The sequence below is a fragment of the Hyperolius riggenbachi genome, chromosome 2, assembly GCF_040937935.1.
Source record: "Hyperolius riggenbachi isolate aHypRig1 chromosome 2, aHypRig1.pri, whole genome shotgun sequence".
Taxonomy (NCBI): domain Eukaryota; kingdom Metazoa; phylum Chordata; class Amphibia; order Anura; family Hyperoliidae; genus Hyperolius; species Hyperolius riggenbachi.
The window spans coordinates 293,497,192-293,517,477 of NC_090647.1; the positions used below are offsets into that span (position 1 = coordinate 293,497,192).

At 45.5% G+C, this 20,286-nt stretch overlaps 1 protein-coding gene and 1 long non-coding RNA gene across 2 annotated transcripts in view; one reads left to right on the forward strand and one right to left on the reverse strand.

The window, feature by feature from the left end:
* Window positions 1-7,639, reverse strand: part of LUZP1 (leucine zipper protein 1) — a 125,861-nt gene extending 118,222 nt beyond the window's left edge. Inside the window, exon 1 of the mRNA XM_068268950.1 lies at window positions 7,418-7,639. The gene's annotated coding sequence lies outside the window, so the exon portion shown is untranslated. The remainder of the gene's footprint in view (window positions 1-7,417) is intronic.
* A 149-nt stretch (window positions 7,640-7,788) lies between these two features.
* Window positions 7,789-18,955, forward strand: LOC137544350 (uncharacterized). The gene is made up of 2 exons (XR_011025826.1): window positions 7,789-8,726; window positions 18,187-18,955. It is a non-coding gene; the product is annotated as an uncharacterized lncRNA (long non-coding RNA).
* Window positions 18,956-20,286: the final 1,331 nt, after the last annotated feature.

The window sequence follows — 20,286 nt, forward strand, 5'->3', positions numbered from 1 at the left end:
AGTTGGAATACATCCTTTATGCTAGGTACACACCATGCGTTTTTCGGCAGGTAACTGCTTCGATAGACAAATTACGACATATCCGATATTATTTTTGATCGTCTTTTGTGGTCGATTTTTCATAGAAGTGAATGGAAAATGATAATAAGAGAGAATTGAGTGGAAAAATCGATCGGACAGAAAAGCGACCAAAAAACGCATTGTGTGTACCTAGCATTAGGGATCCGGGGCCTAAGTCATGTAGGGATTTGAATGTTAGCATGCCAATTTTGAAAAGGATTCTTCATTTTATGGGTAGCCAGTGTAGTAAGCAAGGTCATGGTCAGGTCATTGCATAGTCTGGCCATGCAGGTCCGTGTTTATACAGGTCATAGTATAGTCAAAGGCAGTTAACCTCCCTGGCGGTCTATTAAAACCATTGAAACCCCATATCAGCTGGGTTCCGATGCATGGATCTGCCACCTTTGCTGAAAATGTCCCTTGCCTTTTCTCTATCAGATATCGAAAAGGTAGAGGTTTTGTTCTGTAAGGTGGCAGCACTACACGCTGGAACTCCGCTGATTTGGGGCTCCGGGGGAATCATATCCTACAGACGATATGCTGGGGCACTCACCTTGGCAATGACAGGCTGGGATGGCTGAGGGTCAGCTTCCTGACCAGAACCATTTTGTTTCCAAAAGAAGATGCCATCTTAATATAGCTTTACAATTCCTAAGATTTAGCATTAATGAAATGCCTTTTATGTTACATACTTTCAAGCAACAAGACTGTTATATGCAAATTAGAGGAGTAGGAGTCAAAATCAGAGGAATCAAGAACTGAGTTGGAGGATTTTTGTACTAACTCTACAGCCCTGCTTATTCACCCTTGCTATAACTACATCCGATACATGCAGGCCTCACATTTTGACAAGTCGTCTATTATTACAGCATGTCATGTTATCACCTTTTACCAAACACCAATTAGAAGTATAATGCTAAACTTAAACAATATTTCCACTTTTCCTACCAAAAGAACAATCCTTAACAGACCACCCCTATATATTTCAACAACATACACTAACTACCTGCAATTACTTTGGTGTTTTCCCAGATCTCTCCATGTGATTTCAAGTGAGTCACTGGGAAAACGTCCCTCTATGGCTCAGCTGGTACCCAGATGGGAGTGATTACTCCCAAGTGTGTATATGCATGCCAGCATTGTTGTAGCTGTGTAGGAGCCTGCATACTGCAGGCTAATAAACCAACGAGACACACACTGAGGAAGATTAAGCATAAACGTTGTGAAAAACACCCACATTTTTAAGCAAGTGTGACCCTAGCCTGAAATATTTCATGCTCAACTTCAACTGCTGTACAATTAATATAATTGCTTTAGTTATCTTTACATTGAACTACAGACACATTTTAGTGTTCATCTCTCCTAGATTATGCATAGGGGGATATTCTCAACAATCACCACATCTCATGACAGCGATGCAAAAGATGGAAATTACCAAGATTTCCTCTGATTCATATCCTGGGGACAGAAACGGACACGACGCAGGCAGTAGTAACATTCAGAAAGGTTCTAATTCTTTTAAATGTGATGCCCCGTTCTGAACTACCTGAGTGTGCAGGTGAACATCTGTGGAAGATCAAGTCCAGGAAGCAGTCAGGAACCTGGGGCACCAGCATCATCAATGTGAAAACACTGGGCTAAGGTGAAAATAAAGACATTCCATTCCAGCTGCTTAATAGACCTCTCAGGTACAGTTGGTGTAGGGAAACAATCTGCCAACCATCCACGACAAGTATAGGCCGAATATTGTTCATCTCATTTTAGTGTAACATGGCTCTTTCTGTGATTTTTATAGAATGAGTACACGAGCAGTGGGCCTGCAGTTTTCCCAAACACAGCATGTTCTATTCAGCTTCATTTGGAACTAATACAGTACAAGAGCAATATTATTGTAAATGATTTACATAGTGCCAAGCTATTCTGTGGCACTTTACAGATACCAGTAAACATTTACATAGACAAACAAGGTCAATGTGTGTTTTTGTGTTTTAATATTTACCCATTTTCAATAGAAAAAATACAATACCAGTATATTGCAAAAAAAAAAAAAAAAAAAAAAAAAAAAAAAAAAAAAACACGCATGTGTTCTTCCCCCATAGGAAAGTATGGTGTGCAATTCGCATGCAATTCCCATACAATATGCAGAAATAAGCTAATGTTGTTTATTTTAAAAACATACAGTGAAAAAATGCAGATAGCTGCAGTTTTTAAACGCTGCCCATAGACTTTTACTATATGCAATTTCCTGTGCTTTTTGAGCAACCCCAGAAGACACACGCAATTTAAAGGATACCACAACTGACATGTGGCATAATGAGATAAACATGGGTATGTACAGTGCCTAGCACACAAATAACTATGCTGTGTTCCTTTTTTTCTTTCTCTGCCTGAAAGAGGTAAATATCAGGTATGTAAGTGGCTGACTCAGTCCTGACTCAGACAGGAAGTGACTACAATGTGACCTTCACTGATAAGAAATTCCAACTATAAACCACTTTCCTAGAAGAAAATGGCTTCTGAGAGCAAGAAAGAGATAAAAAAGGGGGAAATTCTTATCAGTGAGGGTCACACTGTAGTCACTTCCTGTCTGAGTCAGGACTGAGTCAGCCACTTACATACCTGATATTTACCTCTTTCAGGCAGAGAAAGAAAAAAAGGAACACAGCATAGTTATTTGTGTGCTAGGCACTGTACATACCCATGTCTATCTCATTATGCCACATGTCAGTTGTGGTATCCTTTAAACAAGTGTGCCTCCAGCTTAAAAAGTATTAGAGGTGGACGATCAGCAGGACAGCCAGGCAATATGCATGGTTTAAAGCCTCATCTACACGGGTAGATGAGGCTCCAATGTACCCTATCAATGGAGCCGCTGATGCGGCTCCATTGATAAGATCCGACAGGACGGATCTCCCCACCGCTGATTCCCTGCTCGCTCCCCGCGAGAGGACAATGGCAGGGAATCGAGCAGAAAATAAGCAGCGCCGGCGGGGATGAGCGGGGAATCGAATCCGGCGCACGCGCGGCGAGCGGGGACACGGCGGGCATGCGCAGGGAAGCGGAAGAGGCGATCCGGCAGCTAATCGAGCCGCCGGATCGGAGCCTCATCTACCCATGTAGATGAGGCTTAAAAGAAAAGAAAAATATGGCAGCCTACATATCCCTCTAAGTCCTGGGACCTACTAGCAGTGCTTTTCTACACGCTTGAGATCTGAAAAGCTCTCACTAATGCTGGGTACACACAGTATGATTTTCCACACGATTCTGCGCTAGATTTTATCAATCGGATCCATCTATCGCACGAAAAATCGTACCGTGTGTATTAGGCATAATATAATGCTATGGAGGATTTGTAGAAAAATCACATCCCTCAAATGGGATCAAACAACATCACAGCTTTTCAAATCACAAGCATTTAGGAAGGCACTGCTAGTGGGTTCCAGGCCTTACTTCTGATGTCCTTTTATACCAAGATGGGAGTACATGGCATCTTGGCGCCAGTCAGTTCGGCACTGGGAGTGCCGAATTACGGCTCCCCCTGCTGCTGCTAAACTCAGGGGTGGTGTTAAATACTATTCCCCCTCAGATTTATCGTAACTCAGAGGGAGATGTAATTCGGGGTCTGGCAGCTGCTCAGCACCACAATAACCTAATTCGCCAAATGGGGCCCCCCGTCATAAAATATACATACCTTGGGCTTCCACCAGCCCCCTCCGGCCTGATCGTTCCCGCAGCGTTCTCTTCTCGTTTTCAGTTTGCCCACAACTGGCCCCCAAAAAATCCTAGTAGGGGCCAGTTGGCACAGGCCGGCAAGGCTCTCTCCCCTGTCTCACTCCCGTCGTCGGGAGCACTCTGCGCCTGCACAGTACTACCACGCAGGCACAGAATGCTCAAGGTGACGCAAACGCAGCTGGAGCTGCAGGAAGCTCCAGGTATGTACATTTTATTGCTAATCCCCCCATCTCAGATTCCTTTTAAGCCTTGTAGACATGCTATATGAAACTTGGTTGACATGGCCAATAATGTCAGCCTCTGATGAGAATCTAGTGTGTGTACAGCGGCCACCAATCAGCAAGGCGGATCGACTTGCCGATCGCTGGCATCAGCTTTGTCCTCCCCACCAGCAATGTGACATCACTCCTGCACTGCTCCATCCACCTCTCCCCCACCCCAAGAAATAGTAGCAGAACACTTCGCTAGCCTCCAGGCTAGGGATGCATCTGTACAGACTCAGCCCTGTAATGTTGCCTGATGCATCGATCCCCACTGAGTGACATGCCTGGTACGTGTGTACAAGGTTTTACTCCTTTCGACTGTATTGCTGGGTACACACTGAGATTTTCTGGCCGATTTACTGTCAGATCGATTATTTCCAACATGTTCGATTCGCATTCCGATCGATTTCTGTTAACTTTAATAGGAAAGCGATAGAAAAATGCTTGGTAATTGATCGGAAAGCAAAGCAAACATGTTGGAAATAATGGATCTGACAGTAAGTCGGCCAGAAAATCTCATAGTGTGTACCCAGCATTAGACTGACATTTCTAGGAGCCCACCATAAAAACATCCAGACAAACCAACCACGAAACAGGAAGTTTAGCTTTCCCCAGATGTCAAACTATACCACTCCCATCCTTGTCCCTAAAATGATGTGGCTACCCACCCTCCTACCCAGTGTCACTGTATGAGACTATAAGGAAGGAGTAGGGTTCAGATTCAGAGGCAAAGCTGTAACTGGCATTTAAACAGCCCAGTGGTCAGTTCAAATTGAATATTTACTGTGGGTTTTTGGCAGTACAAAATAAGGTGGTTTAGAAAAAAACGTTTAATAAGCTCTTTGGGCCACATTTAAAATTTAGCAGATTACAATCCACTTTGTTTCATAAGAATACTGACTAGAGTAGACACATTAGGCTTTATGCGCTAGACTGCATTAAGCAGAATTACATGTGTTAAGTACTACGCACGAGGAGAAGAGCATAATGTATTGCAATCTACTCTACTTGCTATGCGTTGACTTTACGCATGTTCTGCTCAACACAGTTTAGTACATACATTCTATTGAAAGTGACAGCATCTGGACTACAGAAAAACACGAGCAAAGAGAGTATAATGAAAAAAATTCCCTTTCCTACCATAGCTGGATTTGTTTGAGAGGAATGGGCAGCTGAGCTAAACCCTTGGGGGGGGGGGGGGGGGAATCAAGTGGGATATTTTGGGGGACAAGTTAAAGGGAACCCAAAGTGAAAGTGATTTGGAGGCTGCCATTTGCATTTCCTTGTAAACAATGCCAGTTGCCTGGCAGTCCTGTTGATCTTCTGGCATAGTGTCTGAGTCAAATCCCTGGAACAAGTATATAGCTAATGCAGTAAACACCTGAGTCAGCATGCATGCTTGTTCAGGGTCAACTGCTAAAAGTATTAGAGGCAGAGGATCAGGAGAACAGCCGGGCAATGGGCATTATTTCAAAGAACACAAACATGTTAGCCTCCATATCTCTCTCACCTCGGGTTCCCTTTAAGAAGAAGCTTTCTTGCCAATTTGTCCCTTAGGAAATTTCACAGTATACCCGTTTTTGTACATACATGTTTTGAACAAAAGCACTGCTAAAGTAGTATATCGTTTTCCCTAATTTATAAAACTGCTGGAATTAACTCACTGATTATGTATTGGGTGGTCGGTGTCACTTTGAGCCCACAAAATCTGAACAGTAAAATGCAGGTTAATCGTTTACAAGGCCAAAGGCAGACACTACAATGATACCTAAAATCATCCTCGTTCTCAATAAAAAGGTGTACATTCTTGATGGAGCTGTGATCACAACTCCATTACAAATATACCACTGAAAGAAAGATGCTGAGGTCTTTCACTTGACGCTCTCAAACAGCACAATTAATATAGCTCTTAAAACTGGCCAAAACCTAACTGTAGCTATTCTGCAATACTTTAGCCACAAATCCTATTCTGATATGTGGTAAGCTCAGTGGTTGCAGCGCTAAGGGAAAAAAAAATGTCCCTTTATAAACAACCATTAAATGAAACAAGTAATTCCAATTTTACTGAACTGCACAGTAAGCTTAAACCAGCAGATGACCTTGATGCAGTTTCAATGATTGCAGCATTTTTTCCCCCTAAACTTAATCCGCTCATCTGGGTCTACAGAGCAGCCACACACACCTACATTCAGGCAAAGCTCAAACTGCTAAAGTCAATACAAATGCTGAAGGCTGCAGCAGAAAGCAGCAGGCGTACATATGAATTTATTTGAAACAAAAAAAAAAATGTGCAGACTTGCTTTGGCAAAGTGGGCCCTCCCTAATGGATTATTACAACAGCATAACATATTTTGTGTTCACCTTCATTCTTTCTCCTTCAAGTTTTCTTTCAAGCCCTCCAGGCATTAAACAGCGAAATGTGTTGCAGATTGATGACTCAAGTGCAAATCTTAGCAGGAACATTACTGCGGCAAATGTAAGCTTACAAACTAAAAAGGGCCATCCCTGGATTTCTTTCTAAAGCTATAACCAAAACAGGATATGTTTACGCTTTCTATACCATACAGTGTCGCCTTCTAACCAACCCCACTTTAAAAATAAACAATTAAAGAGAAACCCAATAAGGAAGTCATTTTATCATTCCACATACAACGTTTAGTCCGCCGCCTTGCCAAAATCAGCATAAGGAATTCATAATCGTCTTTTAATGTTATCCAGGCCTATTTTAGCAGCGTTTAACCCCTCACATTCCTGGGATAGGTGACTGCATGGCAGGCTGGAAATGGAGCTAATCGGTTAATCATTAAAGCAATGGCCTGATTAAAAGGGGGTAAAAAAATAATAAAGAAATAAATAAATCAAATGCCTTAAATTCCTCCATATACAATGAGGTCTCCCTGCAGATTCACAGTTTCATAGGAGCTGGTACAGGCAGCTGTTAACAAGCAGCAGCCACCTGATGTCCCCCACTGCAGATGAGGTTACTGCAGTCATTTTCCCCTTGCTAACCTCCCCACAGCACAGAACCCAGCATCACATTCCTAATCCAGCAGGGAGATAAAACCAGCAGCAAAATATAAAGGAGCAAATGTAAAAGTGAAGCAGCAGCACAGCCAGTCACCCACAGCAATGTAGCAGGACGGATTTCATACAATCCTAAAAGTCATTTAAAACTGAAGCCAAATGTATCAAGCGACTCTCACCGCTTCCACACACCGTGTGACTTGGCACTGACTGCACGGCGGCTACAGCAGTGTGCAGGGAGAGTGCGAGTGACCTAAACTTACAGAAGAGGGGCTGCCGCCGTCACCCGCGTGGAAGAAGCGTTCCTGTCAGCTCTGAAGCGCACCGAAGCTTCTTACCTGGCCGAGCCTGAGATCTACAATTCCACAGCGAGGAAAGTCTGTAAAGTCCCCTTGAAGAAGCGGCTTCCTTTCCCCAGAAAGTCTCCCCTTTCTCTTCCCTTCCCTGCAGTGCAGCTCGCACATCACATTCCAGGCAGGGGATAGTAACAATGCAAGGTGGGCTTCCCTTCCCTAGAACCAGCCTCCACACTGCTGCCGTCACTGCTAGCCCATATAAGGAGAGGCTGGGCAGACTTCTCCGCTTTACTCAGCAAGGGCGGAGCCCCGGCAGCCCAGGGGAAGGGATAGACCGGGGAGACGGGGTGAGGAGGCGAGCCCAGGGGAAGGGATAGACCGGGGAGACGGGGTATAAGGCGAGCCCAGGGGAAGGGATAGACCGGAGAGATGGGGTCAGGAGGCGAGCCCAGGGAAAGGGGTGAGACGGGGAAGGAACAGTGACACACACAGGGCTAAAAGTAATGGAGCTCAGATAATCTGACAGGAAGAAGGCAGCGCACAGGGCTGGAAATAAGTAGTTCAGGGAATGCAATAGAGGGGTGACAGGAAGGATATGAAGCGTTCTAGGCAGGGAAGGAAGGGAGACCTTGGATTGGATAAAATGGGTAGACGTGAGAAAAAGAGAACTTGATTACTTCCATGGATTCCAACTGTCTATGATTTGTAAGGACAGCACTGTGCCAGGTTAGCTTATCACTGCTAGGTACAAATTACACTTATGGTGCCACTGCCCATACATGGTACAATTTTTTTTCATCCAATCTTACAATTTCTATGTAATATAAGGGAACTGTAGGAGGTGCGCTGGACATGAATTAATACAAAGATTTTATGTTTACAGTAAGAAAGCACTTTATTATGAACAATACTCGTCTAACAATCCTTGTATTTCAGATCATATATTCTCTCTCATACACCCATGCATTCATACATAGAGCATGCTGGTTCCCCTTGCAATGAATAATAGACCAATCCACCAAAAAAGGGGTTGTATAGTACCGGTAGCGAAAAAGCTAAAAAATACTTTCATAAAAATTTAAACTTTTAAAATAGGAAAAAGTTGTTCCTGGGATACACAGGACTTGTGTGGTCCTGGGAGCGCTGTATAATATTGCCAATATTTGGGCAACGTTGCTGTGCCCTGTGTTCTCTTCAAATAAACAGACCCCTTTCTCACTGAGAAATGCCCCTGATGAGTCAAATGATGAAACGTGTTGGGCGGAGCTAAAGGGCAGGAAGCGACCGGAAGCAGTTGGAGGAGACGTCTTCTGTCTTTTAACATTTATATGCGCTTTTTTATCACATTTTTGTGAGTATATTTCTCATTTTTAGTTGAATAAATCGCTGGTTTTACACTATTGGAGGTTCTTTTAGTCCCTAGATATACCCTAGCTCAGGCATGGGCAAACTTGGCCCTCCAGCTGTTAATGAACTACAAGTCCCACAATGCATTGCAGGATTCTGACAGCCACAGTCATGACTCATAAAGGCTAATGCATTGTGGGACTTGTAGTTCCGTAACAGCTGGAGGGCCGAGTTTGCCCATGCCTGCCCTAGCTTGCTATGTTACTGTGAAGCAACAGGAAGCCTGGAGTGTCCTGGCCATAGCACATGTTTAAGTAAGGACAGCTGTCTGTGAGGGTGGGCAGCAACCCAAAAGGGTGAGCAGGGAAACGTGTGTGATATGCTGTGGCAGCTCAGGCTTCGTGTATGATTTATCTGCACTATGATGTTTTATTTTACCTTTCTTTGAGGAGAAGAATACATGAGAGGAAGGTGACTTGGAAGAAAGTCCTGTGTTTACACTTATGCGAAGTTGCTGTCTGTGAGGCGGGGCAGCCTTGCAGCCAGGTGAGCGTGCTAATTTTTGGATATTGCACGAGGTGGCAAAGGTGATCCCGTAATTGTGTTATAAGACACTGTGGGCCATATGCAATTCACTTTTTCACCTGAGTTTTCTCCTAGGAGAAAATGTTTCATCTACAATTTATAATAACTTTTTAGCATTTCACAATTGTAAAAGTACCAAAAAGTAAGTGAAATAGTACTATCAAAATTATTTTGAGTATTTATTTGCTTGCTGGTTGTTTAAAAAGCATTTTATTGACAAGTTTGAAAATTTCACCTAGGAGAAAACTCAGGTGAAAAAGTGAATTGCATATGGCCCTGGGCCCCAATAAGGTGGAGTTTCCCCCACTGAAGAGGCTGACAGACTGTACTATGATCGATTCTCTATGGTTTTGTCTCTGTTTCTTGAGCTCCTGAATGGCTTGCATCTTGCAGTGGTGAACTTACCTACCAGTGGGCCAGGCATCGTTCTTGTTGAAGAACAGGAGAACGGGACATACAAATAATTTTTTTATTGGTTTCAGTGAGAACTATATCGGTAGCGCACCCAGTGAGAACTGTGACTGAATCATTAGAAAAGCCTTTATTGGCTATTACAGTAATCAAACGCTTCCTGTAATTGCAGACCAGCTTTTTGCATGCCTCCACAGGTATTTTGGTCCATTCATCTTTAGCAATGAGCTCCAAATCTTTCAGTTTGGAGGGTCTTCTTGCCATCACGCTGATCTTTAGCTCTCTCCACAGATTCTCAATTGGATTTAGGCCAGGACTTTGGCTGGGCCACTCCAAAACGTTAATGTTGTTGTCTGCTAACCATTTCTTCACCACTTTTGCTGTGTGTTTTGGGTCATTGTCATGCTGAAATGTCCACTGGTGCCCAAGGCCAAGTTTCTCTGCAGACTGCCTGATGTTGTCGATGAGAATCCTCATGTATTGCTCTTGTTTCATGGTGCCGTTTACTGTGATTAGGTTGCCTGGTCCATTGGTTGAAAAACACCCCCAAAGCATTAGGTTTCCACCACCATGTTTGCCAGTGGGGATTGTGTTCTTTGTGGTGAAGGTGTAACGATCGGTGTCAACACACAGAGAGAATCTTATTATTGGTGATCTGCAGTATCCCCAAGAATACAGATCTATACCTGATTATGGATGATCTGCAGAATCACCAATAATACAGATATAGCGCTAACCTCTGGACACCTCTAGATATATATATATATATATATATATAATATATATATATGGTGAGTGTTTGGTGTAACAGTATGACTTTGAGCAACCCACCTGATGAACAGGTGACCCTTAGCAGTACAGAAGATACTGCTATGGAGGGTACAGAAACCTTCCAGCAGCCTGAGACTCTCCAAGGGGTGGAGTCGGGCTGAAGGTAGGAAGGACCAGAGAGTGAGTGACACCTGAAGGTGGATGTCACTGACTGATCTTGGAGACTATCTCTTAAGTGGAGAGAGATAGCTCTCGAGGTCGGGCAAGCCAGGTCGGCAACACACGGACAGATAAAGTGCAAAGACAGAAGGCTGATTCGGTATCCAAGTCAGGCAGGGTTTGGCAACGTGATATCAGATATGCTTGGTACCGAATCAGAAAGCAGAGGGATAGTCAGGAAAGCAACAGGTCATAACAAATAACAAACAATGCCTAGTCTTGGGTGTGAGGTCGTGGTCTCTACACCCTGGAACTAGTCTGAAGTATAACAGAATGATAGTACAAGTTCCCTAGTCTTGGGTGTGAGGTCCGTGGTCTCTACACCCTGGAACTAGTCTGAAGTATAACAGAATGATAGTACAAGTTCCCTAGTCTTGGGTGTGAGGTCCGTGGTCTCTACACCCTGGAACTAGTCTGAAGTATAACAGAATAATAACACAAGTAATCTGGCTCAGTGTGAATTCACAGGTCCTCCTGGTTCAAACACACTGTTGGATCTGACTAGGTCTGAGTGCTTCCACGTAGTGATCGCAACGGCAGACAACTTGAGAGTGGCCAGCAGTAACCATATATAGCGCATTGCTCTCTGGCGCCACCCTAAAGTGATCAACCAATGGTTACCAGCTCTGAGGTCAGCTGACCGGCCTGGTCAGCTGATCCCTCCTTGGCCATCATAAAAGTTCTGCCTTTCAGCGCGCGTGTGCGTATTCCTAAACCTGTGTGAACTAACAGGCTCAGCCACACTAGCTGCACGCTGCTGCGTGCAAACCGCTGCGCTAGACGCGGAACCAGCCGCCTTGCTGTCAGTACATGCGGCGGCTTTTCCGCGTTTTCTGCCATGTCACTAGATGCACGCTTCCGCGTGCAGACCGCCGCGTTGGACGCGGAATCAGCCGCATTGCTGTCAGTACACGCGGCGGCTTTTCCGCGTTCTCTCACAGAAGGCTTCTCCTTTCTTAACCAAATGAAGGAAACATCATTGTGACCAAACAATTCAATTTTTGTTTCATCTGACCATAACACAGAAGACCAGAAGTCTTCTTCTTTGTCCAGATGAGCATTTGCAAGGGCTTAGCGAGCTTTTGTGTGCCTTATCTGGAAAAGTGGAGTCCTCCTTGGTCTGCATGCGTGGAACCCAGCAGTGTACAGTGTCTTTTGGATTGTCTGCCTTGAGACATTCCTGGAGCCAGGAAGGTAAATATTTACATTGCCGACGTTCGGAGGGCACAGTGGGACGCAGGAGGACGGGGGAAGCCTCGATAGGCCGTTTTTCTCAGTACAGGTTTTCTTTAAATATACATACCTTTTGTCACGTTCCGTAACAACTAGTGAGGACAGAGAGTGACTGATCTCCGGAGATCTGCAGTATCGCCAGAAATACAGATATACCTGATTATAAGTGATCTGCAGTCTCACCGATAATCCGATATATATGCTAACCTCTGTCCACCCAAAATGGAGTGTAATGATTGGTGCAAACAGTAAATAGCGTATTGCTCTGTGGCGAGGGCCCACAGAGCACAGACTATTGTCCAGCGGCAAGGGCCCGCTGGCGGGGAAGGTCGACAAGCAGGGATCGGCAACAGGTAATCAGAAATACGAGGTACAGAATCAGGAGGCAGAGGCAGAGTCTTGAGGGCTAGCCGGGGTTCGGCAACAGAGATCAGAGATACGAGGTACAGAGACGGTAGGCAAGAGAGTGAACGAGGGCACAGCAAGGTAGGCAACGGGTAATCAGATAGGCAACAGTACAAAAGGATTAGACAAACTCAGAGTCGAGAACAGGCAAAAGATCAAAGGCACAGGTAAATACAATGGTATATTTCTTCCAGTACTTATATATTGGCGTAACCAATATATAAGTATACTGTGGATCCGAGAGCTAGCACAGAGTGTGATCGCTACAGCGGACAAGGAGAACTGGCAGTCTGCTGCTTAAATGCAGACTGTCAGTCCAGGAACCCCCACCCCCCTGATGAGGTCAGCAAGGGGCGGGGAGTGCCTCAGCAGGGCGGATCAAGGCAGCCTCCTCCTTAGGGCATAAAGGGCCTGACGCTCCGTGCGTGAGCGCGTTGCCCTGCCCTGAGATGAGGACATGCGGCTGGAACGACCGCCGGCGCTGCCAGCTGACGCGGACCGGAAGTTCGGGGATCCGGTGACGTCAGAGCCGAGAGCGGCGTCCATACTGCCAGCCGCCGGAGGGGTGAGTCTATGCCTGACATTACCCCTCCCCTGAGGCGTGGTCTCCGAACGCGCCAATGAAGGTTTATCAGGATGGGAATCGTGAAATTCCTGTATGAGTTCTTGTGCATGGAAATGATGTGCTGGTACCCAGGATCTCTCCTCAGGACCGTATCCTCTCCAATGAACCAGATACTGGAGAGAGTTCCTAACAAATCGAGAGTCTAGTATTCTCTCGACCTCATACTCAGGCTCACCGTCTACAATAACAGGAGGAGGACCAGAGTCCACATGCACCGCGGGTTTCAATAAAGACACATGAAATGTTCTTACCCCACGCATAGATTGGGGTAACGTTATCTGATAAGATACTTTATTGATTCTTTTAGCTACCGGATATGGACCTACGAATTTAGGCCCAAGTTTAGCTGATGGCTGCCGCAAAGCGATATGCCGAGTGGAGATCCAGACAAGATCCCCGGGAGAGAACTCCCACTCGGGTGAACGCTTTCGGTCAGCCTGTTGTTTCTGGAGGGAAACTGTTTTCTTTGAATTGGCATTCACCTCCCTCCAGCGAGATCTTAACGTCTCCTGCCAGGTTTCCAGGGCAGGAAAAGGAGAGGAACTGACAGGAAGGGGGGAAAACCTAGGAGATCTCCCATTAACAATCTGAAAAGGTGAAAACCCTGAGGAAGAGCTCCGAAGATTGTTGTGGGCAAATTCGGAGTATGGTAAGTATTGAACCCATTCCGTTTGATTGTCTGCCACATAACACCGGAGATACTGTTCCAGTGACTGGTTCACCCTCTCTGTCTGACCATTGGTCTGAGGGTGATAACCAGACGAAAATGAGAGCGTAATTCCTAGTACTCTGCAAAATTCCTTCCAAAATTCCGAGACAAACTGCACCCCCCTGTCAGACACTATATTCTCCGGGACCCCATGAAGGCGAAGGATGTGGATCACAAACAGATCTGCCAGTTCCTTGGCCGAAGGAAATTTTTTCAATGGCACGAAATGAGCCATTTTAGAAAATCGATCGACAATAACCCAAATCACCATATTACCATCTGAAGAAGGTAATTCCCCTACGAAATCCATGGATATGTGAGTCCAGGGCTCGGAGGGTATGGGTAGGGGTTGGAGGGTACCTACTGGAGATATATGTGAGGGTTTGCTCCGTGAGCATACTGTACAAGAGACAACAAACTCCTCGACATCCCTCCTCCAATTGGGCCACCAGACACTTCTAGATAACAATTCTCTGGTTCTGGCTACTCCAGGATGACCTGCCAGTTTGGATGAATGAAACAGCTGTAACACTTGTAACCTAAACTGTAAAGGAACAAACATCAGATCAGGAGGTTTTCCTGCCGGACTGTCTGATTGATGAGGAAGAAGAACAGAGGCCAGATCCTCCCTTGAGTCTATACAAGCCAACACCACTTTCTCTGATAAAATTGGATCTGGTTCAGAGGGCAATACCGATTCTATGTCAAAGCATCGGGAAAGAGCATCTGCTTTGACATTTTTGCTTCCCGGTTTAAACGTGATAATGAAATCAAACCTGGAAAAAAATAAAGACCACCGTGCCTGTCTAGGATTTAACCTCTTAGCCCCCTTCAGATACTCTAAATTCTTATGATCCGTATATACTGTGATCACATGTTCTGCCCCCTCAAGCCAGTGTCGCCACTCCTCAAAAGCCAATTTCACAGCAAGCAATTCCCTGTTCCCGATATCATAATTTTTCTCTGCCTCAGAAAATTTTTTCGAAAAAAAAGCGCACGGATGGAGTCTTCCCTGTGACCCGGTGTATTGTGATAAGACTGCCCCAACCCCAATCTCAGATGCGTCCACCTCCACGATAAACGGCCTGGAAGAATCGACGTGATGCAGAATGGGGGCGGAACAGAAGGCTGTCTTAAGACTTTGAAAGGCGGAGATGGCCTCGGAAGACCAATTGACGGTGTTAGCCCCTTTTCTTGTCATATCAGTAAGAGGGGCTATCAAAGCGGCATACCCTCTTATGAATTTTCTGTAATAATTAGAAAAGCCCAAAAACCGTTGTAAGGCCTTCAGCCCAACCGGTTGAGGCCAGTTCAATACAGCCGTGACCTTGCTGTTATCCATTGCTAACCCGGAACTAGAAATTATATAACCTAAGAATGGTACCTCAGTGACCTCAAACAAACATTTTTCCAATTTGGCATATAATGAATTCTCACGTAATTTGAGCAAAACATACTGAACCTGTGACCGATGTTCCTCGATATCATGAGAAAAAATCAGAATGTCATCTAAATAAACGACCACAAACCTCCCCACAACGTCCCTGAAAATGTCATTAACCAGCTCCTGGAAGACAGCGGGGGCATTACACAGGCCAAAAGGCATGACCGTATATTCGTAATGCCCGTCCTGAGTGTTGAACGCCGTCTTCCATTCGTCCCCCTGTCTAATTCTGACCAAATTGTAGGCTCCCCTAAGATCCAACTTAGTAAATATCTGGGCACCGGTGACCTGATTAAAAAGATCGTCGATCAGGGGAAGCGGGTAACGATTCTTAATCGTGATTGCGTTGAGAGCTCTGTAGTCAATACAAGGACGTAGCCCACCATCTTTCTTTTTCACAAAAAAAAACCCTGCCCCAGCGGGTGACCTAGAGGGTCGAATGAACCCCTTTTCCAAGTTCTCCCGGATGTATTCTCTCATGGCCACTTTCTCGGGACCAGTGAGATTATAAAGGTGACCCCTGGGAGGCATGGTTCCAGGTCTGAGTTCAATCGGGCAGTCATACGGTCTGTGAGGTGGCAGTGAATCAGCAGACCGTGGACAAAACACATCGGCATAAGATACATAAGGCTGAGGGAGGCCCTGAAGAACTAAATGAGTAGAACGAAGCGGGATTTGGGAAATACAATGCTCCTGACAGTAGGGTGACCAGGATAGTAATTGCCCAGAGGCCCAATCAATCTGTGGGGAATGCAGACGTAGCCATGGCAAGCCCAAAATAATAGGACAGGATGGCATTCTAATGAGATAGAATCGTAACTTCTCACAGTGTAGAACCCCCACATTACAAGTTAATTCAGGTGTGACAGAGACAGGCAAACTATCCTGCAATGGTGAATCGTCAATGGCCGTGACTATGATATGCTTCTCTAAAGGAATGACTGGTATGCCCATCTTTAGAGCCAGATTAGAATCCATAAAATTGGCTGCAGCGCCTGTGTCAATAAAAGCCTGCAGTAAATAGTCTTGTTTATTCCAGGAGATGGAAATGGGTAATACGACCTTATCTCTGGGAGGTACAGAATTCTCGCCCAGGGTAGTACCTCCGACTAACCCTAGGCGGAGAAGTTTTCCGCCTTCCTGGAACAAACAGACGCGATATGACCTTTCTCCCCACAATAAAGACATAGACCCTCTTTTCTCCTTCTTAACTTTTCTGTCTCCGATAGTTTGGAGTGACCCAGTTGCATGGGCTCGTCAGAGGGAGGAGAACTGGGAAGACTCATGGGAGGCTGGAGTCGCATAATGGGTCGCTGTCTAGATGACTTGTGAAAACGTACCCTGCGATCGATCTTAATAGCAAGACTTATGGCCTCATCCAGGGTTCTGGGTTCGGGATGACTTAACATCAACTCAGATACGGAGTCAGCCAACCCAGTCAAAAACCTATCTAGAAGAGACTGTGCCTCCCACCTGGTGGAGAACGACCACTTGCGGAACTCCGCAGCATAAGTCTCAACAGAGTTCTGACCCTGTCTGAGTCTTTTCAATTTCATTTCAGCCGTGGCAGCAATATCTGGGTCGTCATATACCACCGCCATGGCTTCAAAAAACTTCTCAACAGAGGTAAGGGCCTCATGACCTAAGGGTAAGCTATAGGCCCAGGTCTGTGAGTTGCCCTGTAGGAGGGTCTTTATAAGCGTGACCTTTTGTAATTCAGAACCAGATGAAATGGGACGCATCAAAAAATATGACTGACAGCGATCTCGAAAGTTTCGGAAATCAGCACGTTCCCCTGAAAACGGTATGGGCAGCGGCATCTTAGGTTCGACAGGTGCTTTAGGAGCGGGAACACCTGGCGCCTGCAAGTTTTGCACAATCTCTGTTAATCGGTTGAGCTGGACCTGCTGGTCTTTAATGGTCTGATCCAATTGAGCAACAACCGTCATCAGAGTATTAACCTGCTGGACCAGGGCTTCCATGTTAATTGGTCCGCTGTACTGTCACGTTCCGTAACAACTAGTGAGGACAGAGAGTGACTGATCTCCGGAGATCTGCAGTATCGCCAGAAATACAGATATACCTGATTATAAGTGATCTGCAGTCTCACCGATAATCCGATATATATGCTAACCTCTGTCCACCCAAAATGGAGTGTAATGATTGGTGCAAACAGTAAATAGCGTATTGCTCTGTGGCGAGGGCCCACAGAGCACAGACTATTGTCCAGCGGCAAGGGCCCGCTGGCGGGGAAGGTCGACAAGCAGGGATCGGCAACAGGTAATCAGAAATACGAGGTACAGAATCAGGAGGCAGAGGCAGAGTCTTGAGGGCTAGCCGGGGTTCGGCAACAGAGATCAGAGATACGAGGTACAGAGACGGTAGGCAAGAGAGTGAACGAGGGCACAGCAAGGTAGGCAACGGGTAATCAGATAGGCAACAGTACAAAAGGATTAGACAAACTCAGAGTCGAGAACAGGCAAAAGATCAAAGGCACAGGTAAATACAATGGTATATTTCTTCCAGTACTTATATATTGGCGTAACCAATATATAAGTATACTGTGGATCCGAGAGCTAGCACAGAGTGTGATCGCTACAGCGGACAAGGAGAACTGGCAGTCTGCTGCTTAAATGCAGACTGTCAGTCCAGGAACCCCCACCCCCCTGATGAGGTCAGCAAGGGGCGGGGAGTGCCTCAGCAGGGCGGATCAAGGCAGCCTCCTCCTTAGGGCATAAAGGGCCTGACGCTCCGTGCGTGAGCGCGTTGCCCTGCCCTGAGATGAGGACATGCGGCTGGAACAACCGCCGGCGCTGCCAGCTGACGCGGACCGGAAGTTCGGGGATCCGGTGACGTCAGAGCCGAGAGCGGCGTCCATACTGCCAGCCGCCGGAGGGGTGAGTCTATGCCTGACACCTTTCTGTAGCTTGTGCTCTCCTCTTTCATTTGATACCTGAATTGCCATTGTACACCAAATAGTTTTCGTTTGATTTCAATGTAAAAATCGGGGCTGCCATCTTGGCTATGTTATAACTTTTGTTAAACACCCCTGTCTGTTACAGAAGTACATCACTGAATGAAGCAGGAAGAGGAAGTGACGTATGGCCATTGCAAGAGGCTCCTCCAGAGAGGTCATAGCATGACTTTGTTGGAAGTCGTCTTGGTTAAAGGCATACCCATGAGAGGTGCTCGGAGTCCCTTTAAGGTCCTTCTACTCTTTCACTATTGAATATGTCCTCTTGGTCTGGTACTCCCGCTTCTCCTCTAGCGACAGATACAAACTACAGAGGGTCATCAGATCAGCAGAGAGGATCATTGGGAACCTTTCCCCACTAGACCTCCTTAACAACACCAGACTGCGCTCCAGAGCAATGAATATTGCCAATGACTCCTCACACACACAGGCCAGTTTTTTCAGTCGGCTCCCATCAGGCCAGAGATTCCGGGTCATTTCAAACCAGGACCTCAAGGCACAGGAAAATGTTTTTCCCCTCCGCTGTCAAACTGTTGAACTCTCTTCAGCTCCAAACCCCCCCCCCCCCCCCCCCCTGACAGTTTTCACCCCTCTTTGTTTTCCCCCTTAGGCTGAGGCTGCTGTTCTTGGTTGTGAGTATTGATAACCTGTTTACTGTTATGTTGACTCTTGTTCAATTGGCCTTTTTATATGGCCACTTTGCTGCTTTTGAATACTGATGAGTACTGTACTGTCTTACTTCATACTTTGTGCCCTGTATGTTCCTTGTAAGTGCCAAAACCAGTTCTGGGCATGACCCAGTTGTGCTTGGTGAATAAATCGGATCCTGACATCTACATCGGATCTCAAACTGTCAACCAGAGTGGAAACTTCACTGTCTGCTCTTATTGTCCGTTGGGGTCCAGAGCAGATTTGTTTCCATCACAGGTTTCTATAGGAAATGCATCTGCTTCTCCTGAAAAATCTTGCAGGTCAGGACTTTGCATTGCGCTTACGGACTGAAAAGTTCCTGTTAATAACATAGGATCCATTAACTGTCAGTTTTTATGATTCGACAAGACAGTCAGAAAATGTCTGTTTTGCCTTTTTATTTGAACTAATTCTGATAAGATGAGCACCCCTGTGCTGGCAAATGTGTACAGAGGTCTTCTGAGACATTTGTGAGAAGGTGCATACACACACACACACACACACAATTTCCCATCAATTTGTGTCACTTGCCAGGCTGGATCTTGATGCTGTGGGTGACAAGCTTATAGGAAGAGAAACAGAGCCAGAACTCCAAGCAAGGAAGTGTGCCCTACATCCGTAGAGGTACCTTGCTTTAATGTAATGCGGTACAGTTTGTTCAGGATCAAAGTTACAAATGTAGTGTAAAATATGGGCAGAGGACAAGCATAGCCAGCACTGCTGTGTTTAACTTCCTTTATTGCATACAACTATATGTAAAAACAGGTAACATCATCGATAAAAGTACAGACACGTAATCTTACCAGAACCAATAGCTTGTGTCAACCAGTAGTTGCCCAGGGCAAGTGTAGTCTGACATTTCACGCTGCCGTGCGCTTCTTCCGAGGCTGTGATCGCAGCATAATTATGCTGTACTTTATGTGTGGTCATATTGAGTGACAAGTGGTGGGTGCAGATAAAACAGCTGGACAAGCGAGTTTATTAACTTTATTTAAGCACACCTGAAGTAAAGGGAATCTGGAGGCTGACATATTTATTGCCTGTGAATGTAAATTGCCTGACAGTCCTGGTGATCCTCTACGTCTAACACGTTTAGCTATAGATCCTGAACAAGCATGCAGATCAGATGCCACATGCTTGTTTCAGATGTGTGAATCAGACAGTACTGAAGCTAGAGATCAGCAGGACAGCCAGCCAACTGGTATTGTGTAAAAGGACATAAATATGGCAGCCTCCATATCCCTCTTGTTACAGTTGTCCTTTAAGCGATAAACATACATTTCAGCAGTCCGCATTTGCACAACATAAAGGTCGATGAAAAATGGAAAAAAAAAACTATACGCGAGATAAGAAAGGGAGGAGAATGAAAAAAAAATAGAGCAGAAGAAATAAAACAAAAGGCAGAGAAAAAGAAACCAACCAAGAAAGGTTAGATAAACTGGGTTTATTTAGTCTAGAGAAAAGACGCCTTAGAGGAGATCTAATTAACATGTATAAA